This window comes from Sciurus vulgaris (assembly GCF_902686455.1).
Source record: "Sciurus vulgaris genome assembly, chromosome: 3".
In the NCBI taxonomy this organism is placed as follows: domain Eukaryota; kingdom Metazoa; phylum Chordata; class Mammalia; order Rodentia; family Sciuridae; genus Sciurus; species Sciurus vulgaris.
The window spans coordinates 81,463,210-81,485,885 of NC_136463.1; the positions used below are offsets into that span (position 1 = coordinate 81,463,210).

The 22,676-nt window shown below is 50.7% G+C and overlaps 1 long non-coding RNA gene across 1 annotated transcript; it reads right to left on the reverse strand.

Moving 5' to 3' along the window:
- Positions 1-9,677: 9,677 nt before the first annotated feature.
- On the reverse strand, positions 9,678-18,711 carry LOC306656913. The gene is made up of 3 exons (XR_013762664.1): positions 17,976-18,711; positions 10,737-10,941; positions 9,678-9,850 (listed from the first exon to the last, which is right to left on the reverse strand). It is a non-coding gene; the product is annotated as an uncharacterized lncRNA (long non-coding RNA).
- Between the last annotated feature and the right edge of the window lie 3,965 nt (positions 18,712-22,676).

A 22,676-nucleotide genomic window follows, 5' to 3' on the forward strand; every position in this document is an offset into this window, starting at 1 on the left:
ACTGTGTCCCAGCCCTCTGTGCTGTCTGCATCCTGAGGCCTTCATTCTTCCTGGAACGTGTGTCTGTTAAGATGTCACTGTGGGTCTGCACAATCACACTTAGGTGCCACCAGTCAGCTTCCAAAACACATCTGAAACCCATGGTTTGTGCCTGGAAACTCTTGTCTAGGCTGGTGGCTATTGAAGTTGAGAACCGGTACATGCTATTCTACATGTTTGAATTTTCTGGAATAATCAACTAAACCAAACCCAAACAACAAAGCCTCCTCCTACTCAGGAGGTCTTGACTCCAAGAAAGCTATTTTCTGAGCTTCAGACATATTGGCTAAATATTAAAAACTCAATCACAGGGCTGCAGGTGTAGCTCGGTGGTAGAGCACTTGCCTAGCATGCCCAAGGTCCTAGGTTCCGAGCCCAGCACTACAAAAACACCACCACCCAATCAAGGAAACTATTCCTGGAATAGGCTTTAGGGCCGTCTATTCTGTGTTTTGCAAAGTCTCCCTGATTCCCACTACATTAGACACAGTCTTAGCCTTACGTGGCTAGTACCTGCCCAGCCAGCCCTGCCCCTCATGGCTCACCAACATCGCCTTGCCACCAGCCCCACTGAAATTTCCCAGAACACACCAGGCCCATTCAGACTTTGCACTTTTGGAGGTCGCTTTCTCTGGCACATCCTTCCCTGAGTTCACACTTGACCAAGTTCTACTCATCTGTCCAGTTCAGATTCAATGTCAAGCCCTCGACAAGCTTCTTCTTCCTTTCTCCACCTGCTCGACTGAGCTCCCATAGGGGGTCCTCCAGGGCAAGGTCTCTGGGTGCTTCACACACAGCAATGCTTTGAGTCCTATAACCACCATAGGAGGAAGGTGCCAGGGTCCCCATGTCAGAGTGGAGTAAGCAGTTTAGAGTAGGCAGCACCCTGCCCAAGGTCACCCCACTTAGTCTGAAGAGCAGAAGGGCCCCAGGATGGAGCCTGCAGAGCCCCCGCTCCTCCCCACCCTGCAGATATCCCCCAGGCAGACCCTGCCTGGCCCCTCCATGGGTCCCACTTCCATAGGGTGTCTCCTCTACATTCACTGGCTCCACCCCTACCCTCTCTTCACCTGCCTCCTTTCCTTTATTCACAAACCGATGAAGCTCCTTGGGCAACTGAGTACCCAGCTGCTGACCTGAAGCCCAGAGGTACCCTGGACACAGTGACAGAGAGCATGTCAGCCTCAGGAGACCCTCGTATGAGTCCCACAAGCATCCCCAACGTCCCATGCAGAGGCCCACATTTGCACTTTGGGGAATCCAAAGGGGACAGGCAGCCCTCAGGGGTTCTATGACAACGCTGGCCTGACCAAGCTCATTTCGAGTTAATTTAGCACGAGTCCCTTACCTCTCTTCATCCTCACACAGAAATGAAAGGCAGGACCCAAAACCACGACCAAGGTCTGTGTTCAGACTTGTCCCTGATGGAATGTTAACCACACCCACTACAATGATATACCTGTTTTAAAATGTTTTTCAAAAGAGCTCATGTACCCAAAAAAAGTGTGAAGGTATAATTTCCCCTCCGTGCTTCTGCTGAATGTACCGGAACCTGCAGAGGACAACCAGGCAGCAGGTGGCTGCCCCACCAGGGCCACCAGTTCCCACAACTGTAGTTCCCTCCGTCTCAGCAGGAAGGGCGGCTTGTAATGACTGTCATGAACAGGTGACCCCAGACTTTAAAGTATTTCTGGTCTGTTATTAGGTGAGGATAGACATACTGAGTAAATTCACCTCTGCTACTGCCTGTTTCCATTTTTGGCAAAAGCTTTTCTCCTTTCATGTTTCCGCAGCAATCAAGAGCTTAGGCATCTCTGAACTTGGGACAGATCGATGTGTATCAGTCCATTTTCTGTGGCTATAACAAAATACCTAAGACCAGGGAATTTATAAGTGATAGAAGTATGGCCTCAGGGTTCTGGAGGTTGAGAAGTCCAAAGCGTGGTGCTGGCATCTGTTCAGCACCTAGTGTGGGCCTTCTTACTGTGTCATAATGTGGCAGAGGGCACCACGTGACAATGGACAGCAAGCATGGTGGCTAGGGTATCTCATCCTCTTCTTAAAAAAATCACTAATGGCCAGGTGAAACAGAACACGCCTGTAATCCCAGCAGATCGGGTGGCTGAGACAGGAGGATCAGAAGTTCAAAACCAGCCTTAGCAACTTAGCAAGGCCCTATCTCAAAAAATAAAAATAAAAAATAAATAAATAAAAGGGATGGGGACATGGCTCAGTGGTAGAGCACCCCAGGGATTAATCCCCAGCACAAAAATAAATAAATAAATAAATAAATAAATAAGGGAAAAAAGAATTAAATTTCGTGGGAAAAGTATAAAACTTAACAAGGAACAAACATCACCTCATCAATAGCCATTCAGTTTTCTGTCCATGGGTTTTCTGGGTTTTGTCTTCTTAAGATGTCTCCAAAGCTAGGAGGAACAGAGACGTTTCAGGGCTGCGTCCTCCTGACCCAGTGACATGGGCATTCATATCCATTACATTGTCAAATTCCATGCCCCCTTGGGAAGATGGGGGTTGGGGCAGTCGAGGCCTCGGACCCAGCCTGACTCTGGGTCCCCAGGCCTCCCTGCTTATCTGTAGGAGGTTTGCACAGGCCCTGCTGCCACACAAGCCCCGTGAGGCTCAGGGGACAAAGCCCATCACACGCATGACCAGCTCGAGCTTTGCAGATCCTCATCGAGGCTGGACATCCAGGGGGTCCAGTGGTCAGATTGTCCTGAATTCCCCAGTGGACAAGTGGTGATGTCCAGCATGGCACTCCAGTGTTCTCTACCCCACAGACCAGACTGTCCTCAATAGGCATCCAGAGGAAGGTGCTGGTCAGCTGGACACCAGGCAGGCGAAGGCCCCTGGACTGGTACAGGACCCTCTGAAACCTGGTTGTCTCTGCAGTGGGCCCCTTCACGGTTTTATGTATTTGTTGTTTTTTAACCTTTACAACAAGCCTGGCTTACAATTTCAAGGCCTTTATAAAGAACCAGAAACACTGGGCAGGTGCTGGCCTGCTGGAGCTACCTGAGGGCCACCCTTGACACCTTTACAGAAGCTGTGTGGGATTTCCCCTTCTGGTGTCCTGGTCTGGTCAGAACTGTGAGGGCCTCTTCCTAAGGCACCACTGCCCCACCTGGCCTCCCACGCACCCCCCACCCCCAGCGCCAGCAGCCCTCCTGGAGAGGTGGTCCTCACTCGTCCACGCCTCCTGGTTTCATCCTCAGCACATCGGTTGAGTCTCCAGTGGCCTAATTTTCTAAAGGAGGTTGTATAAATGTCCTAGAAATAAAAAGTTTCCAAATGAGGGTCAAGGGCTGGGGTGTGTTGCTCAGTGGAAGAACACTTGCTTAATATGTGCAAGGACCTGGGTTCATCCCCAGTATCCTGAAAAAAAGGGGGGATGAAAGATCCTGTCTTAAGATCTTGGGGTACTTCATGGGAACTGCAAGACCCTCAGGCAGCTTGAAGGACTGACGAAGTTGTGGTCACGTCTCACACTCCCAAGTCCACAAGGCCCAGACTCAGTACAGATGCCCAGGCCAGATGTTCCCCCAGCAGAAGAGAGGGAGACAGGCAGCTGTGGCCACTGGACACCTGTCATGTGCCCTGGGGGTGGCCGCGCCTCCCTTACTTGATTTTCACAGCCCGGTTGAAGTAGGTGTTATCACGTTTTACATGTACAACCCGAGCCTCCGAAAGATTAAGTCATTGCCAAAGTCAACAGTTCCTGGGTGGCAGGGCCAGGACAGGAATCCAGATCTGCCGAGCTCATGGCCCACGCTCTTCCCGTCTCTCCGTCCAGGCACGCGACGCGTCCACCTGCCTGCCCATGCTCCCCACCCCTGTCAGTCAGCACCCACTGGAGGTTGGCAGGAAAAGGAGGCGGGATGGAAGGGAGGTGAGGAACAAGGAGGTGGTCGCTTGGCCGCTTCGAAGGCTTGATTAAGAGAAGAGAACGAGGAGGAGACCGCATAACCACCAGGAGGGCACACTCAGGAGTCTCAGGAGAGAACCAACAGGGCTCTGGGCTGCCCACTCACACCTGTCATTCATCACGGACACTCCCACAAGTGGCGGGCTGGGGCACATGGGCACAAGGAGCTGACCTAGGTGACAAGGGAGAGGGCAGCAGGAAAATGAGAATGTGAGGAGAAAACTTGAGACAGGAATGCCTTTCCTGTCTCCTGGACCCAGAGCCAGCCAGAGCTGGAAAAGGAAGAGCTACCAGAAAACCAGGAAAGCACCAAGGAGGGAGGGCCTGGCAGAAGGTGCCCGGTGCCAGGAGAAGGCTGAGCGTGGGAACGGCCAAGACATTGGCAAATGTAACCACTGGGACTGGCTCTGGGCAGGTCATCAGCCAAAGGTGGTGGGAGGCAAGGCAGAGTGCACCTGCCTTGGGGGGAGGTGGGGGACAGCAAGGAAGCTGCCAGTGGAGAATGTTTTTCCAAAAGGCTGATATTGAAGAGAAACAGATACATGAGTAACAAGGTTGAGGGGATTTTTTTTTTTTTTTTTTTTTTAAATAGTGGCTGTTGGAACGTACGCACAGACAAGAAGGAACAAAGCCAAGAAAAGATAAGGATTTAAACTGTGGGAGAGAAAAAGTATTCACAGGGCAAAACTGAAGAGGAACTTAAGACGGGTGGGGTCAGAATCAAGGACACAAGCAGGGAAGATTAGATTCGAAAGGAAAAGACATTTTATCCTCTGCAATAGGAGAGAAGGATGGGCAAAGGGAGTTGGGAATAAAGAAGTACCAAGCCAAAGGGGCTGGAATTCATGCAGAGGACACAGAACAGCCCAGAAAAGCAAGAAACAGGGCCAGGGCAGAAAGCAAGACAAGGGATAGGGCCAAGGAAGTGTTGTCAGTCTATAGTAGAAAGGATAAGCAATGCTAGCTGCTATAACAAGCAATGCCCAAGCCCCACGGGATTCACTCAATGAAAGCTTATTTCTCATTCCTTCAAAGTCCAATTCCAATGTTACCAGAGAGCAACAGTCTTCTGCACATTCAGGGACCCAGGTTTCTTCCCTCTGGTGTCTGCACCATTCCTGGAGAGGAGTGAGGAGCAAGCAGGTGGAGAATCATGTGGGAAGCTTTCTGGGCAGGCACAGAAGCAGCACACAACACTGGCACCCACATTTCACTGGTCAGGCCCCAGTATTACAGCCACACCCAACGGGAGCTACGGGAGCTAAAAAAAAGTAGTCTCCCTGGGTGCCTAAGAAGAAAAGAAAACAGATTTTGATGGAAACACAGCCATTTCTGCCCCCAAATGAGGTCTCAGATAAAGAAGAGAAAATTCCAGTAATTAGAGTTCATGAGTTGTGGCTGTAATCATGTAGGTGATGGGAAATGACCTGTTCATCACACTTGTGTCAGCTCAGCCAATCTTTTGCAAAACCCTGGCTCATTCTATGCTTCCAACATGTGGACATATAGCCTTGGTCACACATCTGTACCACAGGAAGATGTCCTTAGCTGTATTTGCTGTTTCTTGACACCTAAGATGGACAGTATTTGCAGCAAAATGCTTTCCCCCCCGATCCCAAGACACGAAGCCCTAGCAATGGCTTTTCAAATGATCCTCCCAGAATTCCACAGGCATTGCTGAGCATCCCACCATCTTTACCCCACCAGCTGGATAGAGAGGTGCCTTGCTGGTCCATTACAGCCACACCAGCTCAGAAAGGGAATTGTGTGAAGAAGGTCTTCTGAAGGAGATCTCAACATTTTCCCTTTGCTTCTTGTTCTGGGAACTGGCTTTTTCAGTAGGAACTCAGAGTTCCCCACACCTTCTCTTTATCACAAACGAGGATATTGTCTTCCATTTAAAACTCAGAACAAGTTTCCCAGGCCTGTTGGAGAAGTTTGTGCTGCCCATCCTATCCCACTCCAAGAAAACAAAGGCCCACAAGGGAGGCCACGTGAGTGCTGCTAATAACCTGTAGCTTCCATCCTGAAGCTTTGTCATGTGCAGCTGATGAAAACCATCAGCGCTGGAGAGAGCAGAAGCAACACAGCACTGAGGATCCATCCGAAGGACTTAGGAGGCATGGATCCATATACATGTGTTGTGCGGATCTTGCAGAATCTAACTATGGGAGGGAGGGAAGAGGAGGGAGGGCAGAAGAAAACAATCGAGCCCCAGAGGCATCTGGAAATGAATGCTAGACTGTGTCGGTGTTGCTCAATGGTGACCTGCCTTCCCAGGGGCCGTGCCAGGCTCTGCTGAGGGCCCAGGCCTTGCTGATGGATCATTTCATCCCTGCTGGAAGGAAGGCAGGCAGCTGCTTCAAAGTTGCAATGTCCTTTGAGCAGTGGAGAGCCAGCGATGCCAGGGCACGAGAAGGGCATCGCTCGCTCCCATGCAGGCAAAGGGAGCAGACAAGCATCTACCTGCACAAGGTGTGTTTACAGGGCAAACGCGAGGTGTCTGTTTGCCTCCAACACATGTGGTCAGGTTAGAGAACAGACGCTCATTCATTCCCCATTTGCCTGGAAGCCTAACTGCTCCTTTAGTTGCTTGAGTGTACGGATGGACACGCCACTGCTCAGCAAGGGCCGGTGCGGTGGGCTCTAGCACAGACCTCCTTGGGCACAGGCACTGTTTTGCCCTGGAACGGAGAAGACGAGAGCCTAGAGGGACCTCCAGAGCCACATTTCAGCCACCTCTGATTTTAGTGTGTAAAGTTCAACCCAAAACACCTACCACCCACCACTCCTGCAGCCCACGCAGAGGCCGGCGAAGGGAAACGGGAGGCTGGGAGAGCTGCAGTCAGGCAGCCAGAGTCTTGGCAGGCCTGGGGATCTAATGAGGCTGTAAATGGCAGGCTGGAGGTGTGCAGGAAATGGCACAACATCCCGATGGCTTTGAACTCTGCAGACCTGCTCAAAGCAGGCCTGTGGGCCTGAGCCTTGGACAGGGCTCCTTCACTAGCTCAGCGGGGGTGCAGGAAGGGCTTCCACGCTGCTGGTGTGCTCAGATTGCACCAGCATTCTCCAAGCACCTGGGGACTCACACACTAGACGGGAAGAGTCTGGTCAGGCTGGGTGGTCCTGGACAGAACTCGGATAGACCCAGCCCCACCATACCATTCCCTGCTCTGTGACACCGAGAGACTTGACTTTTCTATGGTTCTGCTTCTTCATCCATAAATTGAGAGTAATCAGTAGAACCTGCCAGGGTGCTGATATAGGTAACTGGCCTGTACACCAGTGCCCAGCAACACCTAGAACCCCCGGAGAAGGAGAAGAAACCCAGGCCAGGGGCAGTGGTGCACACCTGTAATCCCAGCGACTCCGGAGGCTGAGGCAGGAGGATCTCCAGTTCAAAGCCAGCCTCAACAAGTTAGCGAGGCCCTAAGCAACTCCGGGAGACCTTCTCTAAATAAAACGTAAAGAGTGTCTCAGTGGCTAAGCTCCCTGGGTTCCATCCCTGGTACCAAAAAAAGAAGAAGAAGCCCAAACCATTTCTTTTTGCCTGCGCTCTCTCTGGAACTTATCAACTCCACTCCACTCGAAACGCCCTCTCTGCCCGCTGCCACCCCAGGGTCACTATACAGCTGACCAGACAATGCCTGGTCTCGTGGGCTCTAGAGGAGCAGAAAGCACATGCCCAGAGCCCTGGGCGGGTGGCCGGGAACCCTCTCAGAAGGGCAGAAGACTGATATTCACATTGGAACGGGTTCCTGGAGGCAGGCTTCCCTCCCCCACCTCAAAACCCAGTGCCCCTCCCGCAGACCCCAGGATCGCCCATCCTTTCTCTCCACCTGCATTACAAACAAACCCATCAATAGGCCTTTGTCTTGCCAGCTTGGTTTCCACACGCCCCTCCCACCATTCTTGAAAACAGCTTCCCTTCTCAGCCTACCTGGAAGCACAGTAATCATAGGTCCCTCCAGGCTAGGGTGGAGGGCATGTGCCAAGAGTGGAGCTTGGCGGGGCGCCCGTCCCATTCAGGCCTGTCACTGGGCGAGAGGCTGTAGGGTGGCAGAGGAGAGGGCCCAGGAAGGAGCCCCGAGTCTCCTGGTTCTCCCACACAGGCTGCCTCTGGTCATGACCCTCCTGCTCACTCCCAGGAGCTTCAGGTGACCCTGGGCCACTCTGCAGTCCCTTCAGCAGATCCTGCAGTCCTGCCCAACCTCACCTCTTGCACAGAATGATGTATCCAACCCCTTCACCCCCACATCCCTCCTGAGGGAATCACCCGACTCATCATCCCCTTCTCTGCTCCCAAGGGGTAGAGTTGCGCCACCCCATCAGGCCGGCCATGCTGCCAGGGGCGGAGCACCAGCAGGGCTTCCACAAAGAGCACACTTGAGAGTCCCGAGTTCGAATCTATCCCTGAGCCTGTCCTTTGGGTGAACCATTTAACGCTGAGCTTCAATTTCTCATCTGACGGCATGGAGATACTTAGAAAAATAAGTTAAATTGCTCCCATGGTTGGCACTTAGGCATGGAGTAAACGGTCCTACTTCTCGGTCCCACTTCTCTCCTCCCCCTTCCATGGTAGGATATTTATTTGCATTTACCAGGGGCCCAGTCCCAATCTTGCTGGTTCTAGAAAGTTTGGGTATTATCCAGCATCAGGATGAGGAATGATTAGAGTAGATTAGGGTCAGCAAACAACACATGGGCCAAATCTGGCCCTCTACTTGTTTTTCTAAATAAAGTTTTATTGAAACACAATCACAATTTTCCTTTACTATCAACTGGGGCTATTTCCTCAGCTTTGAGTTCTATAACAGAGACTGTGTGGCCTGTGAAACCAAAGCATCTGGTCCTTTACAGAAAAGGCTTATCTACCTCTGGTTTGGAGGGAGAGGAGGGCACATCCCACTCCTTCCCTGGGTGAGTAGAGACATGCTTAGTGAAGCACAGTGCTTCTGAAAGGGGAGCCAGAACAACTCTAAACCAAGCCAGTGAGTGAGCCACAGCTTCTTCCCAGATGCTAAAGAGGCCCCGAGGGAGCTGGAACACCAGAAGGTGGTAACATAGAGAAGCCAGCTGGCAAGGGTGCTTTCTGACTGCCCCCCACAGACAGCTGAGGCAGGAAAGGTTCCCTTATAGGAGAACCTCATTTTGTTAGACTTTTTAAAAAGAAAAAAGGGAGGGACAGAGTTTTCATCGGCAAGGATGGGCGGCCAGGTGGGCCAATTGTGAGCTGCCTGTCCTTGGTCCCGGTTTTGGCTTCTTGCCCACCTGCCCCCATGCTGCTGTGTCCCCAGTCTCTGCTCTGGGTCCTCTTATGACCCTGCACACTCTGTTCAGCAAAACCCTCTGTGGCTTCCACCACTGACATGGCAGGAACCCAGCCCACCCCAGCAGCTCTAGCTGCTGCCGCCCAATCCCTCCATCAGGGTGAGCGTGGTCCCCTCGCACCCCTCACCTCCGCCCAGCAGGACTCGTCTCTCATGTCTCCCCCTCTCTTTTTTTTTTTTTTTTTTTTTTTTTTTTTGAGGTACTGGGGATCGAACTCAGGGCCTTGTGCTTGTGAGGCAAGCACTCTACCAGCTGAGCTATCTCCCCAGCCCTCATGTCTCCCCCTCTCTAGCAATGACACCCATTCCGCCAATCCCCAGGTCAGAACACCAGACATCCTGATGTCTCTGTTCTTCTTCCCACTTCACATTAACTCACCCTCCAAGTCCCTCGAGGTCTTCTGAAATAAGCAGCCCCCCCTTGTGTTAGTATTTTTGTCACTGTGACCAAATATTTGAGAAAAACAACCATTTATTTTGGCTCACAGTCTCAGAGGTTTTGGCCCATGGTCCACTGGCTCTGTTGCATTTAGGCCTGCAGCGAGGCAGAAGCATCATGGTGGACAGGTGCTGCGAAGGACAGCTGCTCCTCTCCTGGCAGCAGGAAGCAGAGAAAGAGGAGGGGGCCAGGAGTGAGATGTGCTCCTCAAGGGCATGCCCCCAAGGACAGGGGCTCCAACTAGGGCCCACCTCCCACAGTTTCTACGATCCCAATACTGCCATTAAATTACTAATCCACAGATGCCATCAGAGCCTTCCCGAAAGCTCCACCTCTGAACACTACTGCATTGGGGACCAAGCCTTCAACTCATGAGCTTTTGAGGGACATTCCAGATCCAAAGCATTACACACCTTGTCCATGGTCTCATTTCCCTCAGTTTCAGTTACCATGGTCAGTTTTAAATCACACACTGTTCTAAGCAGTGTGATGTAATCTGGCACCATCTTGCTCCGTCCCACCCAGGATATGAATCATCCCTTTGTCCAGAGTATCCACGCTCTGTATGCTACCTGCCCAGTAATCACGTCACTGCCATCCTAGTTATTAGACAGACGGTCATGGTATCGCAGTGCTGGTATATAAGGGTGAGTACTGTCTGTGATTCCAGGCATCCACTGGAGGTTTTGGAAGGGCCGCCCTACTGTGTGTCTCAGTTCTCTCTCCCGGTTTGTCCAGATTGTCCAACATCTCAGAGCTGGAACAGACCTCCTCCAACACCACTCCCACCCCGGGCACATCCTCTGAACCAACCACAGCTCCTGGGCTCCTCAGCCTTGGCATTGAGGCTGTCCCTCCCTGGCCTCAGTGCAGTCAGGCCCACCTCTTCACTTTTTGCAAAATGTTCCAGAGGCTTTGTGGCTACACTGCAGTCCATGAACTTGGGCAAGTTATTCAACCCCTCAGGGCCTCAGGTTCTGACCTCTAAAATGGTGGCAGGACTAGGCAGTGACAGAGGTTGCCACCAGGGCTGGACAAGATGCTTTCTGCTCATTGTACCTGTACTTGCTGAGCAAGGGCGAGGTCCACCAAGGGCTTCAGAGGAGGAGCTTGTGTCCAGAGGTTACAACAGGAATGCCGTGGGGGCGGCCTGCACCATGCTGGGGAGAAGCCAGTTCTGGTTGTGCCTGGGAAACAGAAGGAGCCAAATGGGTGAAGCCTGTAGGGAGGGGCACACTTTGAACCACAGGCACAGTACTGGGTGCAACCAGAAAAGGACAAGTCACACGCCATGGGGTGAGCGTGCCCAGCCTGTGTCCCATCCAGCTTGTGGAAATGATGCTCTAGGATGAAGCCTGGGGAAACGGGAGGGGCCAGGGGGTCTGCCAGGCCCACACCCACTTGGTTGGTGGGATATGTGGTCACAGGGGCTCCTCCACAGGGTGAGTGGCACCTTTAGACCTGTGCCATTGAGCATTATGTAAAATGCTGGCATTAGTGTAAAAGACTGTCTGAGAGACAAAGGGCAGCAAGGTGAGAAATGGTGGCTGTGGAGTGATGCCAAGGGGCAGCAGGGCAGTGGGACAGAGCACACTCGAAATACATGAGAAAGGGCAGCACGAGTCAGTGACCAGGGCGAGGCCAGGGAAGAATGAGGGTGTCCAGCCCTGGTCCTTGATGCTCAGAGTGGGAGGCTGCCCTCAGCCAGCAGGCCAGAGTCCTTTCCAGAAGGTCAGCAGGAGCAGGGAAGGAAAGGATTATGGTTCAAAGGAAAAGACATAATGATGGCTTAACCTGTCCATGTGAACAAGAGGGAGAGCGAGAGAGCGAGAGAGCGATAGAGCGAGAGAGAGAGAGAGAGAGAGAGAGAGAGACAGACAGACAGAGAGAGAGAGAGAGGGAGGGAGAGGGAGAGGGAGAAAGAGAGAGGGGGAGGGAGAGAAGGAAGGAAGAGGCAAGAAGCAGCTACCCACAAAGAGGGCTCCCAAGAAGGCAAAGTTACCACGGAGCACAGGAGGGAAGAGCATCCAAGACAGGGATGGAAAAGCCTTGGGGATAGGAAGACACAGACTTCGGTCATTGTTTTAAGGACAGAAAGAGTCAGCAAAACACTGCCCTAGGTTACCTGCCTCCTACACAGCAGAGGCGCTGGGCAGGTGAGGGGAGCTGGCAGGCGGCCCCGGGCCTCTCGCTGGGCTGGCCGCACCAGCGCCCAGGCTTTCATTGCCTTCGTGCTGCCTCGGAGGAGCTCAGTCCATCTGGTTGCGGCTGTTAAAAATGTGCTTGGCTTTCTTCTTAAAAATAAAACCCCAATCAAGGGATGAAAGAAAGTGCTTTGGAGCTAGTCCAGGGAACCATCACGTACAGGTGGAGGAGAGGAGGGCTGGAGAAGACGGCTGGGGAGGGACTGGGGCAGAGGGAGCTGGGGCAGGCCAGCGCTGACATAGCACCTGCGTCCACGAACAGCGGAAGCCAAAGATGTCTTTTGATGCTCAAAAGCAGCCAGGATATGCAATTTAGGGAGCACAGAAGGAATGGTCCAGGACAAGGGGGAAGAGGTGTGAAAGTATATAGCAAGAAGCCCCAGCTACTTTTAGCTAGGTAACACGAAACTGCTATTAAAAGTCTGCTTTGAAATTTAAAACAGCATATGGTCACAACTTCAGCGTGTGCAAGTAAGTGGCTTTCCTCTGCCAGCTACGTCCTAAACTACCACAGGCAGGGCTGAGCTGCAGGGTCTGAGAGGTGAGCCTGTTTCCAAGGGCCACTCTCTGCCACTGAGAGAGACAGACACATAGCTCTGCATCATGCAGATGCAGTTCAAATACAATGCGCAGGGCTTTCCATGGCCCGCCACCCTCCCAAGCAGAGTGCACAAAAAGTGCCCTGTTGGTGCTGCTCACAGGTCATGGTCAGACTCGGACTGCCCGTGGACGGTAGTGATGTGTCCACCCACCCAGCTGCCTCAGGCCTCTGAAGTCAGTTTGTTTGGGCTAGAAGAAAGCAGTCCTTGAAGCAGAGGCCATCGCATCTGATCGCAGCCAAATGGCACGCAGCAACAACTACTAAAGCAGGGCTACTGTTGACCCCTGGCAGAAATGTTTCTTAAAATCAAGGTCTGGGTGCTCTTTGGGGGTGGGGGGACCACGATGCTTTGCCAAGGTTGGCAGGCCTTTCTGTCTGACTGGGTTGTAGATCTGCTTCCATTTTGCATGGAGGAAGTTAGCTGAGATTCTGGGGAGGGATCAGGGCTTCCCTTTTAACTTCCAAATCTTTTCTCAGTAAACAAAACTCAGTGTGGGAACAATATTCCTATAAATTGCAAAGGCAAATTGATTAATGCCATAAAAATGCGACTGAAACCACCAGCCCTCACAGACAGTGGGGCTTATGTTGTCTGCCCCACTCTGCAGGAGCGTTTCCCTCAAGAGTTTGTGTATTGTTCACCGTTCTGGCTTGGCACACACACAAAATCCAAAGCCTATAATAACGCAGGTCATTAAACTAACAACTGCATTTGGATCTTTTTCAAGGGAGTGATTCAGGCAGGCACTCTCCCCAGGAATCAGTTTACAAGGTGTTATCAAACGCTACCTACCCTCTCTACAAAGGGGATGTAACCAGCCAGGCACTTGGCTGGGAAAATGAACCTCCTTGTGGCCGCTAGGTGGCGCTAGGCATTTGCAAAAGGTGGTGGGGGGTGCATATCCTGGGACTTACTAAAATGTCATTTTTCTGAGCAACTGTCCTGTCCACATCAAAAGGAATAAAGGGTTTATATTATGAGAAGCACCTGAAAGTTTTACATGGGTGAAGTCCTCAAATATGGTGAGGAAGAAATCCATCTCTCACTTTATTGAGGAGACAGGAAGGAAAGGGGTGGACCCAGAGGAGCCCTTGCAGAACTTCCCGTGCCAGTGAGTCTGAATTTCCTGGGCCATCTCCCAGCCCCAGTGCTTCTGGAAATGTGGAGGACAGTGCCACTGGAGATCCATGGCTGACTTTCCCATTTGGCTTTGCCAGGTAACTGTGCCCGTGGACCCACCAGGCAGGCGCAAGAACCATCAGATGGCAAAGGGTGGCCAGGCCACTGCAGAATTGGAAATGAGGCTCCAGCCTGCAGGGGGTCAAGAGGAAAGGCTGGATGACCCCTCGTGAATCAGAAGAGGAACTCTCATGCTAAGTTCCAAGTGAACCATGAAACTGCAAGGAAAGAGAAACTGATCAAAGCAGCCTATGTGCTTTTAAAAAGCAGTCTAAAATTAAAGGAATCAGGTCACGGGATTTAGGCAGCAGCATCTAGGTCTAGGGTCTTCCAGAACTGAAGTAAATGTTCAAAAGAAACCCTTTTTGTGCACATATGTAGCACTGCTCTGATCTATAGGATGTTAAGATGTTTTGCTTTAAAATTTTTTAATAAAAAAAGTGTATCCTGTTCAAAGAAGCTCAGAAAATACTGAATTAAAAATAACGTGTTCTAATGAGCACTTTGATGTCCCAAAAGGTGGACTCTAACAGGCAGTGTAGCATGAGCATGTTTGGTCAAAGAATTCTTTCCTAAAAAGTCAAGTAGTGTTTCTGAGAGCTAGTGTTTTGTGCAATATTTTTTGAGGAGTACTTCAATTGTATAGAACGCTCAGGACGGTATTGACTGGAAGTCATGTTGTGGTACCTATGTCTTCCTGGCACTTGTATAAACTACCCTATTACAGAATTTGGTGGAGATTTTTTGTTTTTGTTTTTGTTTTCCCCCAGGGCTGGGGATCACACCTTGAGCACACTAAGCAGGCACCCTACCACTGAGCTGCTCCCAGCCCTCGGTTTTGGTTGAAGTCATGGCAACAAGACAAAGACGTGATGAAAGAGAGGGAAATGTGCACGGACACCAGCGGAAGTGTAGTCAGGAAAGCACAGAGCCAAACTGTCACGAGCATTTCCAGTGACCTTGGGGGGCCTAAGGTTCAGTAAGTCATGCTTGAACTTCACCCAGTGGAACAGGTTTTTGAAAAGCCATATACAAACGTCAGCCTTGCAGACAAACAGGAGTGAGATCCTGGAGAAGGGAGCACTGTTTAGAAAGGCTGCAGCAGCACAGAGGGACCCCGAAGGGTCACTGCAGCCGCACCAGCTGTGTCTGGACAGCCAGCGCCCTCACCGGCCGCCTTCTCTACACTCCTCACCATGGGACCCGGGAGATGGCTACCCCAAAGTTCAGAGCCTTGAGACAGAGAGGTGGCTCCCTGCCTCCCGCGGCTTACAGACTGAGCACTGAAGCACAGAAAGTCATGTGACTTTCCCTTTAAATTAGAGACAACATTCCCATATGTAGCAGTGACTATTTTTATCAAACTATTGTTTATTATATGTCAAAAATTTTTGTAGCTTCAGAAAACTGAGAATGCTGAGTATTTTAAAAGGAGATGAGAAGAGAAGGCAGCTACTGAAAAGTTGACTTAATGCGAGGGTTATAGAAAATTCTATAAAAGCGCTATTGCCAATTTTGAGGAGGTGGGACCACAGGAAAGCTTAGACACCTCAAAATGTCAATTTCAATCATTAAACAGATGACTTGAAGTCCCTACTTCACTAGAGCAAGCAGATCCACAAGTAGCTTGGCTTTCACCACCGTGTGAGATGCTAGTCACCAGCCTGCCGTGCTACTGGGAGGTGGCGGCATCTTTAAAAGGTGGGGCCTAGAAGGAGTGAGGTCCCTGGGGCTGTGCCCCACCTGGCATATGGGGACTCTGGTCCCTTCCTGTCTCTCTCTTTGCTTCCTGGCCACCAAGAGGTGAGCAGTCCACCACCACAGGCTCCTGCCCTGAGGGAATCTTCCTCCAGAGTCCAAAGCAATGGTCTAGGCAATCATGGACTGAAACTTCTGGAACTCTGAGCCAAACAGAAGAAACCTTTTCTTTTCTCGAGCTGGTTAACTCAGGTATTTTGCCACAGTGACAGAAAGCTGACTAACACAGGGTGCAAGCAAGCCCCTGCTTTGCTCTGAGTTGCAGAGCACCCTGAGCCTGCAGTGCCAGACACCCCCTGGAACAAGGAGGCAGAGCAGCTGGTGTGAGGAAACTGCCATGCTCACAACTGCAAGACACCTTCCACTTCTGGCCACAGCAGCTGGGCCCAGGACTGTGCCCAGTCCCAAAAGAAGCCAACACAGCCTGTGGTACACTCTACCCAGCCCAGCAACTAGCCCACTGTGGCAACAGACAGAGCCTACGGTGTCCCCGGGAGCCCTACCTCTACTGCTCACCTGGCTTTGTGTAACTCTCTCTTCTGGAATGTGGACAGGACCTGTGACTTGCTTCCAACCAATAGAATGTGGCCAATGTGACAGACACGTCCTACGGTGACTCAGGTTGCCTTACAATTTGCCCAAGGCTGGCTGCCATGTTGCAAACTGCCCCTGGAAAGGCCACCCAGCAGGAAACCGTGGAAGACCCAGGAATGAGGGTAGAAGCCATTCAACAGTCAGCAAAGAACAGAAACTCTCACGTCCACACTCCTTCAGATTGTTGACAGAATTTATTTCCTCGCAAGAAAATGGATTCTATCAATAAATAACCTGAAGGAGCTTGGAAGCGGCCTCTGCCCCAACTCAGCCTCCAGTTGGGAACAGCCCAGCTGGCACTCATTTTCAGCTTGCGACTCCAAGCACAGGGCCCAGAAAAGCTGTACCCAGACCCCTGGCCCACAGAAATGTGAGATAATCCATGTAGTGAATACCCCCCCACCCCCCAAGCAAGGGTGTTCAATGTCAGGCTCAACTTGAGATGCACAGAAACAGAATCCGTTGGTGGTGACAGCAGCAAAGCAGATGTAGCAAACATAGGAAGAGATGCACTGGGTCACAGACAGGGGCTGCTGGCAGGGAAGGGAACACCAGATGCCTGTCCCTGAGGGGGCCCTCAAGAGTCGTGATCTGTCCCTAAGTGGGCCAGCGAGAGTCGTGAGGCATCCTGGACAATATTCAAGCCCTATATGGGCCTGGCTCTCCGATGCACCTCTTCCCTGACTTACTTCCATCTTTCCCTGGAAACTGTTCATCTCCCTGTGGTCTTGCTCTCAGATGGCATACCATGAGGCTTCCATCACCCACAGCAGGAATCTGAAAGTCATTGTGGATTCCTTCTTCACCCCTTTCCTTGGTCTGTTTTCTGATGCTATAACAGTATGCCAGAAACTGGGTGACTTATAAAGAAAAGAGGCTTTTTTTGACTCAAAGTTCTGGTGGCTGGAAGTCTAAGAGCATAGCACCATCTGCTTCAACTCATGACGAAAAGTGGAAGGATGGGTAGACATGAAAGAGACAAAACAGGAGGGATGAACTTGCTTATAACAGCACTCTTTGTCCTAACAAACTCAGTCCTACAAGAGCAAGAACTCACTTATAGGAGAAAGGCATTCATTCCTTTTAAAGACTAAATAACCTCTCACAGACCATATGTGCCAACACCACCACAGCAGCAATCATATGTCAAAATGAGTTCTAGAGGAGACAAACCATATTCAGACCACAGCAACCTCTATCCATCACTGTGTCTTTCTGATTTTACCTCTTAAAAAAAATCTCTCAACTCAAAACCCTCTCTGTGTCTCCTCAGCCACCACTCAGTTCAAACCCTTTCCTTCAAATAGTTCTTCAAGAGCTCGCTTCCTCCAGCCTTCTACTCCTTTAAAAATATTGCTCATGGAGACGAGATCATCCCAGGCCATACTCAGCATCTACCACAAGCTAAGCACTGGTCATATTTATGTACACACACTCCTTGAATCTTTCCAAAGAGACAGGCATGGTGCTGCACGCCTGTAATCTCAGTGACTCAGGAGGTTGAGGCGGGAGGATTGTAAATTCCAGGCCAGCTCCAGCAACTTAGTAAGACCCTGTCTCAAAATAAAATAAAAAGGGCTGGAGAGGTAGCTCAGTAGTAAAGCACCCCTGGGTTCAAGCCCTAACCCCCCAAAAACAATCTTTTCAAAACCTCCAAAAGAAAAGTGCCCTTATTTCCATTCAGAGACATCATGAGACAATGACGCTCAGAGAGATTTAACAACTCCCACAGGCGCAGAGCTTTGGTGCCGAGGCTTGAAGTCACTCTATTCGAAGCTTGCTTTTGCACAGCCACTCCCTAAAATACCCAGGCTGCTGAGGACTCCCTGATCCCACCCTTGAGGATGGAGCCCTGCAGGTAGCAGTTTGGAGGAAGGACCGGACCTTCCAGAAGTTTCTTGGATGTTTGCACTGGACCCAGCATGGCTAGAGTCCTGGTGCTGCCCCCGCCTGACAGGCCACTCCCCCCAGAGGCACTTGGAAGCGGAACTGAGTCCCCTCCACAATGTGACCTCCAGCTTGTCACCTCTGGCTTCTCCATTTCCAGTCAGGTCAGTGGAGCCGCTTGCAGCCCCCACGCGCAGCGGCCGGTTCCTCGCGATTGCGCTCAAATTCTCCCTCAAATTCCTCTGGCCGCCTCCCTCCAGGTTCGTCCTTCAAGTCTCAGTTCACCGTGGCCTCCCCGCCACGGCTCTGGACTATGGATCCCCCTGCCTTCCTAACACAGAAGCACGCGGTCAGCGCTGCCCATTGCCGCCGAGATCGCTAGTTACACCGGCCAATTATTTCACTTTTATCAGTGTCCACGCTTGTCCTCCCAACAGCCCGGAGGCTCCCAGAGGTCAGGGCCATGTTCTCTTCCATTTTTCGCCCCCGTTGCTCAGCCCAAAGCTGGGACAGAGCACAGCAGTGGGGGTGTGAGCAGGGGGAGGCGGGGCTGGTGTTCACTCGTTGCTGAAGCCCTTCCGCCACCCACCTGGCACCCACCCGCCCAGGCGTTCCTGCAAGTGGAGGAAGTACTTGTTCTCACTGACCACTTGCTTCCCCCAGGCGGGCTGGGGTCCTGGTCCTCCTTCCCAGGGAAGGAGCATCGGCCAGCAGCCCTGACAGCCCCGTTCACCTTAAGGCATTTTCCTGATGACCTTGGGCTGCCGCCTGGGTGCTAAGAAGCCTAAGTGCCCTGCCAGCGAGCCTCTGGGAGCTTTTGGAGCACAAAGGACTGAGACCTCTAGTGGTCCTGGCCGGCTGTGTTGGTCCAGGGAGCACCGAGCATGGCCAAGTGTCTGCAGGGCAGGAGGAAGCGGTGATTCCAGGTCACTGCTGCCTGGAAAGGGCACAGGTTGACAGCCCAGAGTCCTAGTCCTCAACAGAATGGACAGCCACAGAACTGAAGCGTAAATACTAGACAGACCTCTTAATTACTGCTAATAGGCCCATCTGATGTAGCTGTGAATAAACATATTTTACAAAACGTTGTAAAGTCTATGGATTTTTCAATTTAAAAATGCATAAAGACATTTTCATGAACATCCCAAATAACTTAAATACAGACAATGGTATACCATTGTGTATTTTTCCCCAAAGGCATATTTTAAAATTACTTTTATCTTCAAAAAAAGTCCTACCCCTGTGCCCACCAGCAAAAAATCATTATTATTGTTCAGTAAGAGATTTTACATATATATATATAATACATACAGGGCTCTTGTTCTACAAAAACCATCCAGGGACTCTGTATGGAAGAGAGGCGTGTACCTTCTCTAAGTGGAATGTTGGCTTATCCCATCATGCCTTGTCCTCCACAGGTTGTTTTAACAATGTGGACTCAGTTATCAGGGGCATTCTACTCACCTTCTGAGTAGGTCTTTGCTTTCTCTGGAGGAAGGAGGGTGGCACTTGTTTTTCTGATGAATAGGTAGAATAGGAAAAAAAGTTTTGTTTCTTTCGCTAAACAGAAATTCTACCAGAATTATTCTCTCCCTGAGTTAGTGCAGTACCGAAGCTCACAACCACCTTCAGGGTGACATTGAACACAAGCCAGAGTGCCATGGGTGTATGTGGGGCCTCTGAAATGTCTTGAGCCATTTTCTTCACCTGACCGTGAGCACTCACTTTCAGGTAACTAACCCAAGTGATGGTACTGGACAGAGCTTGTCTACACTGGCACAGTTCAAGTTCAAATCCTGGAGCAGATCTGGCATGTGTCAAACCTTAGGGCAAGAGCTCTGAGCCTTCGACCACAACCACAGAGCTGCAGGGCATGCCTACTTGCAAAGTCTATGTAGCAATCTATCCAGAAAGCAAAGAAGCATGCCATGCCCAGGAATAACTCAAAGTTTCAAGTTAACACAACAGGTGAGCTTCACACATTCAGCAAATCTTTCTTGCACACCTTGTATGTGCAAGCACTCTGCAGGTTTCTTCTTATGGTTAGACTTGTATATTTCACACTCATTTCAAGAAAGCCTTGGAAAGAGAAGCCCCCAGTTGCAGCTGAGTGGTCTTTGAAAGATAAAGATCCTCCAGCCCATAAAACAGAAAGATTGTCAGGAAACGTGCCAACGAGACAGTCGGGGCGTGGGGTATGTGATGCGTGGCTCTCTCTGTCATAGCTTTTGCCATTTTCCTGTGAAAGAAGCTGTATCCTCAGTATCCCCTTGCAAAGGCAAATGCCTGGTGGGCTGCTGTGGAAGAAGCTGAGTCAGATGCCACAAGAATACAGAGGACCGCCTCACCCCTCCTGAGAGGATGGTCAGAGGGGAATCAGAGCAGACAGTGAAGGCAGGAGTCCAGGAGGAGCTGAAGAGAGGAAGGACACGATTCTGGGAGGAGGAAACAGCATCGGAGCAGAGGTGCCTGAACAGGCTAGCACTGGGGTCCACCATGAGAGATTCCGGCTGCTGCGCATGTCTGAAACTGAAGGAGGAAAAGACTGAAGATTGAATGAACTGCATGAGAAAAGACAGCGAGGGGAAATGAAAGGGCTTGCCCAGTGTCTTTTTCCACTCCATATGGGAAAGAAGTGCCCTGCCACCAAAGCACACGTGGGGCAGAGCCAGAATTCAGAGGTGTGGGTGACCCCAGAGCTGCAGCAATCTCCCTACACCACGCTCGGGGGCTGCCCAGGAAGCAGGAGGGCTCAGGCTGGCAAGGGAGCAGGTGGAGGTAAGAGCTGATGCGGGGGTGGGGGAAGGTCCCTGCGGCTCTGGGGGGGTGCTGCGGAATCTCTAGAGTTCTGGCGAAATCGCTGCGGCAGGGGAGACGCTGGGGCCTATGAGAAGCAGCACTTTGATAGCCATGATCGTAACTCAGGAGATGTTTATTTGAGGCAGCACCATCACTTGCTTTGAATGCTGGCAAAATAATTTTTACTCACTCTGTAGATACCAGCAAGGGTACAATCTGGGAGGTGTTTTATACCAGCTGTGAGACAGGGGAGACTTGAACAGGAAGACCACTGAGACCACCAGTGTGTCCCCAAAGTGTGAGGGTCAGAAAAAAAGAAAAGCAGAATTAAAAGTAATAGCTGAAAATATCCCCATTGATATATTGAGATTTCTTCTCACTGCAGTTAGAATGACAGGCATCGTGAACACTGTTAACAATAAGTGCTGGAGAGGATTTGGGGGGAACAATTTTACACTGTTAGTGGAACTGTAAATTAATACAAGGGCTCTGGAGATCAGTATGGAAGTTCCTCAAAAGACAAGGCGTAGAAGCCGGGCGGGGTGGCACATGCCTGTAATCCCAGCGGCTGGGGAGGCTGAGGCAAGAGGATTGCGAGTTCAAAGCCAACTTTAGCAACGGCAAGGCGTTAAGCAACTCACTGAGACCCTGTATATATTAAAAAAAAAAAAAAAAAAAACGAACTAGGCATGGATGGAACCACCATATGAACCAGCTGTCCCACTCCTCAGTATTTATCCTGAAGATTAAAGTCATCTTACTACAGTGATACATGCTTACTCATGTTTAGAGCAGCACAATTCACAATAGCCAAACTATGGAACCATCCAATGGATGAATGGATAAAGCAAATGTGGTATATATACACATGGACTTTACTCAGTCAGAAAAATGAAATTATGTCCTTAAAGGAAAATGAATGGAATTAGAGACAATTGTGTTAAGTAAAATAAGCCAAACTCAGAAGGTCAAGGGTCATAATGTTTTCCCTCATTATGAGAGAAAACTAGAGAAACTAGAGAGAAAACTAGAGAAACTAGAGAGGAAGAAAGTGGAAAAAAAAAAGACCTCATGAAAATTGAAGGGAGATAGTCAAGTAGAGGAAGAAGAGATCAGGGGATTAGAGGGAGGGAGAAGAGGAGGCAACAGGGAATAATGAAACTGACCAAATTATGTGCCTGTACAAATATGTCACAATGGATCCCACCATTATGTATAATTATAATGCACTGATAAAAAGAAAATAAAAACAAAATATCCATGTTTAGAAGGGGCCAGGGAGAAGAAAAGAGAACCAACACACATGAAGAAATAGAGGACAGCCAAGCATTCCAAGGTCAGCTCCTCCACAGAGGCGAAGGCTGGCCCCAGGGCCCACAGCAAACCCCCTCTCAGCACAGCAGAAGGCTTCTGCGGGCACACACCTGTCTCGAACCTGGGCTTGGAGAAACACCTCAGCAGACATCGAGGGTAAGTATTCCAGCTCTTCGTTCCCTGTGTCTCTGGGCACGAGTCCTTATAAGAGAGCCTTGAGCCTTAGGGCAGGGGGCGGAGCTCAGTGCAAGACAGGTGCCTCGCTTGAGCCAAGCCCTAGGTCCTGTCCCCAAATGTTTTTTTTCTTTTTTAGGTACTGGGAATTGAACCCAGGGGTGCTTAACCACTGAGCCACATCCCCAGCCCCGTGTGTGTGTGTGTGTCTTGCTGAGTTGCTTAGGGTCTTGCTGAGTTGCTGAGGCTGACTTTAAATCCATGATCCTCCTGTCTTGGTCTCCCCAACCACTGGGATTACAGGCATGAACCACCACGCCAGCCCAGTCCTAAACTTTAACACTTTGTCAAAACCACATGGCAGGGCTGAGGATGTGGCTCAGTGGTAGCACCCTCGCCTAGCATTCATAG